Source organism: Orycteropus afer, unplaced genomic scaffold (genome assembly GCF_000298275.1).
Source record: "Orycteropus afer afer isolate SDZICR_OR568_19922 unplaced genomic scaffold, OryAfe1.0 scaffold00063, whole genome shotgun sequence".
NCBI classification, from domain to species: domain Eukaryota; kingdom Metazoa; phylum Chordata; class Mammalia; order Tubulidentata; family Orycteropodidae; genus Orycteropus; species Orycteropus afer.
This window is the reverse complement of record NW_006921650.1, coordinates 9,525,054-9,530,352: the sequence shown is the minus strand read 5'-3', so window position 1 is coordinate 9,530,352 and position 5,299 is coordinate 9,525,054.

Sequence of the window (5,299 nt, the reverse complement as noted above, 5' to 3'; positions counted from 1 at the left end):
CTCAAATAATTTCTTTTAGAAGGATAAGCATGAGGTTAGTCCCTATGAGGCAGAAGTTAAAGCTGTCCAAAATGTCCAACTTCTCCAAACTGCTGTACCATACTATCATCTCTACCATCAACTCCTTCTCTTCTCCTCAGTATACTCCCTCCCATCTTAGGCTTCCATGTTTCACTGTAACGGCTCACAAACTGCCAAGGAAATGACTCGTGTAGTTTTGGTGGCTGGCAAGTCCCAAATCTGTGGGTCAGGCATCAGTCTGGTGGATTTTCCTCACTCAAGTGGTTTCAGGGCTGACAAACCAAATCAGCAAGTCAGATGACTGGCTGCTGACTCAAGTCCCAAGAACCAGGGATGAGATCATGATGAACCAAATGTAGGATCTAGAGCAAGAGAGTGAAGTTTGCCAGAGCATTCACATATTTAGTCTAAGGAAACTGAGGGTGGTGACTTGAGTCACATCCTCCAGCAAGGCGGTACTCAAGAAACATCCCACCCTAATTCTGCCCCCTCAATGCAACAGAAAACTCATCCCCAAATGGTACTATAACCACAGGCATAGAGGATAAGATTTACACAAATCACAATCACTATGGCTAAAAGGGCCATATTAAGCAATTTACTGCACTGCAGTTCCTGAAATAACAGAGCTTATAGTCAGGGAAAACGTATATATAAGCAATTACAATACAGTGTGATATGCCTGGACAGGAGCATGAGGGAATTTTTTGGGGTAAAATAATTGTAGATCTAATTTGCATAGTGCTTGCAGAAGTGTATATACAGTTGTAAAAACACCCAAGAACCGTGCATTTTGTTTTATACCAATTATAACACAACAAGAAACATATTATGTATAATGGGATAAATGTTAATCATGGGGGAAGAGTAGGTAGAGGAGAAGTAACAAACTCAGGGAATACTTTCTGAAGTAAATGGCATCAAAGCCCAGACCTAAAGGTGGGAGTGTAAAGTCTTAGATGGGACAGTGTATACAAAGTCCCAGAGGCAAGAGAGAAAATTACCCATCTGAGAACTCAAAGTATTTTAGTTTGGCAGAGTGTATGGCCCCAAGCGTAATAAGGAATTTGAATTTTCTCATAAGAAAAGTGTATAAACCAATAAAGATTTAAACATGAGTGTGCAATCATTGGTTTTATGTTTCAGAAACACCACTGTAGCTACAGAGTGAAAAATGGGTTGAGAAAGGGCATACCTTTCACCAACGACACTGAATGACTTTTCACCATGGCAATAAATCCAATGAGCTCTTCTCAGTTCTAACCTTATTGTCTTCCCTGCTCTATTCAGCACAGATAACAATTCACTCCTTTCTGAAACCTTCTCTTCTGTACCTTCCTAATCCTACTTCTTCCTTCTTGCTCCTCAGACTCCCTTTGTCAGCTCCTCACCTGTTCATTCCAAGTTAGAACTCTCAGGGACTCTGGTCATTTTTTCTTCTCACCCTTTGCTCTTTCTCTAGGATATCTCATCCACTCCTGTAGTGGATTTTCAAAAAGTTTAGGAATATAGGAAAATGCTCTTGGCTTAACATGAAGAGTAATAAGCAAGGTACAAGACTATATCACAGCATAAGTACATAGGGTGTATGTTGGTTCGTACACTGAAAAGACTGGAAGTAAAATACACTAAAACGTTAACAGTGGTTATCTGAGGAGTTCTGGTAGCATGGTGCCTAAGGCATCTGACTGATAACCAGAAGGTTGGTGGTTCAAACCCACCAGCCACTCCACTCCAAGACTGGGCAATCTACTTCTGTAAAGATTTACTGCCTCAGAAACCCAATGGGGGTTGCTATGAGTCGTACTCGACTCAAGGGCAGTGGGTTTAGTGGGATCTTAAGTAGTTTATTTTTGGTCTCGTTTGTACTTATAGTAGGGATCCCTGTAGAATATGAGCTGTGTTTGGGTAATACACCATGTGCCATTAGCTACTTCTTTGTGTAAATTTTAGATTCACTGATGAGAGCTAAGGAGCCTTCTGGGTATAAATTCTATGCACTACTGGGATTCAGATGTATAGAGAATATTTGCAGATAGAGGGGAAAGGGGTTGAGAGTAGCACAACTGGAAACAGAGCAGACGACAGAGCTGTTCAGAAATAATTCACCACAACAGAAGAAGGAGTCTGGAGCTCTAGAATCACAAACCAGACTCAACAAGAGGATACAATTATGAGAACACAGTGTGACACATGCAACTAACTGAGAAGCAGCAGTCAAGGACCTGCACTGTCACCTTCATGGCACAGAGGCAAAGTGTCAGCATCACCAGGACTTACAAAGAAAAGCCGTTCCGATCTGCCTGGTGCCACGAGGCTGCAGCATAAGAACTGAGTTCCACCCTAAAGGAGTACCTCGGTGAAGCTGTCAGGAGCAACAACTGAGTCTGGCTTGGTTACTGGATCCCGATGTCTGTGAGCCTTGGTAGCAAGAAGCAGCAGGCCTGTTCTGAAGCAGAGAATACACCTCTTTGGGGAAGGAGGAAGGGAGTCTACAAGGGCCTTAGAAGCAAAGCACAAAATATCTATATTCCATTTGTACTTGTATGCCAGTAAAAATGAGACCACTCACTTTTTGTATCTTTTCTGAATTATCTACAATAATTAAATGGCAAGCATAAAAATATAATAAAAGTCACTTTCAAAAGAAAAAATATTAACTAGAATAAAAGAAATGGAACAACCAGAGTGGAAATAATGAGAATGTTCACACATTGTGAACAATGTGACCAATGTCACTGAACAATTTGTGTAGGATCATTAAATGGGAACCTAAATTGGAAGTAGCAGTCAAGAAATCAAACAACATATTGAACGGGGCAAATATGCTCCAAAAGATCTCTTTAAAGTGTTTAAGATCAAAGATGTCACTTTGAAGACTAAAGTGTGCCTGGTATTTTCAAGTTTCATATGTATGTGACAGCTGGATAGTGACTAAGAAAGACTGCAAAAGAATTGGATTGTAGCGTTGGTGAAGAATATTGAAGGTACCAGGGACTGTTAGAAGAACAGATAAATCGCCCCTGGAGGAAGTACAACCAGAATGTTGTTTAGAAGTGAGAATGGCCAGACTTCATCTTTGGTACTTTGATCATGTTGTCAGAAGAGACCAGTCCATGGAGAAAGATAACATCTGGGTAAAGTAGAGCATCTGGGAGAAGGGGGAAGCCCCACAATGACACAGATTGATACAGTGGCTGCAACAGCGGGCTCAAGCACAGCAGGGATGACACAGGACCAGGCAGTGTTTTGTTCTGATTTGTTTTGGTCACTATGAGTGGGAACTGACTTGATGGCACCTAAGAATAATAACAAATTGCTGTGTAAACTTTCACCAAAACCACAATAAAATTATATACATATATACATATACACATACACATGCACATATATACATACATATATACAGGTGCTCTGGTGGCATAGTGCCTAAGGCTAACCAGAAGGCTGGTGGTTCAAACCCACCAGCTGCTCCTCAGAAGGAAGGCTGGGCAATCTACTTCCGTAGTGATACTGCCTCAGAAACCCAAGAAGGGGTCGCTATGAGTTGGATCTGACTCGATAGCAGTGAGTTTGATTTTGGTTTATATACATATATATGGACCTCTGGTGATGTGGTACCTAAGGCATTTGACTGCTAACCCACCAACCACTCCACAGAAGGAAGACTGGGCAATCTACTTCCGTAAAGATTTACTGCCTCAGAAACCCAAAGAGGCCACTATGAGTCAGAATCGACTCGATCGCACTGAGTTTTGGTGAAGGGAAAGGTAATATAACAAAAGTGTGTGACTAGCACAATATCACAAAGGAAAAGAAAGACACAGAGAGGTGCACAAGAGGTACAGACAACAACAGTAAATAGTATTGCCTACACAATACTGCCCTGTCAGCAATAACAAACACTAACCTACAGGTGGGTATATAGGTAGACAAGCAAGAAGATCAGGTATGAGTAGGCGAATGGGAATATACCCATGACCACACATATGTACGGCCAAAAAAAAAAAAAAATAGATAGCGTCTCCTGTAATTGTATGCTGTTCACAGTAATCTCAGCTGCTAAGAGTACACAAACATAGCTAAGGAAAACCTAAGTTAAGGGCAGTGGGAAAGAAAAAAATGGTTTTCCCTGATTGTTTGACAAGTGATTTGTCTAGGAAAACTTCTGATATAGTTAACACAGTCATGGAGACAATCGCACAGGGACTGACTGGACTGGAGGGATCGGCATCTAGAAAAGCTGTTGAACCTGCACTGCCCAATGACCTCCCCACCCTAAGCTACCTTTCTTGCTCAAAAAGAATCTACCTGTTATATATTGCCATAGAGTCGATTCCATACTCAAAGGACAGAGTAGAATTGCCCCATATGGTTTCCTATGCAGACTGCCATATCTTTCTCCCACAGAGGACTGGTAGGTTTGAACCACCAACCTTTCTGTTAGCAGCTCAGTGCTTTAACCCTTGTACCACCAGGGCTCTACCTGCAGTTTCTTTCTATAAACATTTTCTCTAAAGGGATCTTATAATCTTAGGGGGAAAGAATTGTCAAAATGATATCCTTACTATTTCAAAAATGAGTTATATTTAATGTTGTTAAGACAATAAAAAAGAAATATAATTCTGATCTAATTTTCAGATCATGTACCACATGTTAGAGAAAGCTGATAAGAAATTTTGGACTATTGATGTGGAATCTGGAAAAGTAAATATACAAATTAATAACAAAAATATGTCATTTTCATTGGTAACATTCTCTGGAATGTTCTTCCATAGAAATGAACAAAATATAGTAGTACCTTTTACTGAAAACTATTTTTAAAGTAAAGGTTTTAGTTAGAAATTTTCCAGTTTGGCATTAATGTGAAATTTTACTTGGTTAATTAGAAATCCTCTTTCTTCATGCCAGTTTTTCCAGGTGTTTTCAAAGGGCTCTTTGGAGAAGTAGTAAATCATTCAATCTCTTATTTGTTGAAATAATCCCATGTTTAATAAATCACTGACTAATGACCATTATACATAACCTGACAGTACCATCATCTTCTCAGCTTCTAATTCTTCCTCACATTTATTGCCAGTGAGCATGTGATATTTCTGGAATTATTAATGGATGCTCATTTTAGCTGAGTGAGTTGCCAATTCAGGCAGCTATAAAATTATTGAACTGGAAGAGACCGATGAGGCCCCCGGGCTCTCTAATCTCCTGCCAGGAGGCATGAGCCCACTGAAATGATGTGCTTCCCTCAGCAAAATTGTTTTATTTCTGAACAACGTTG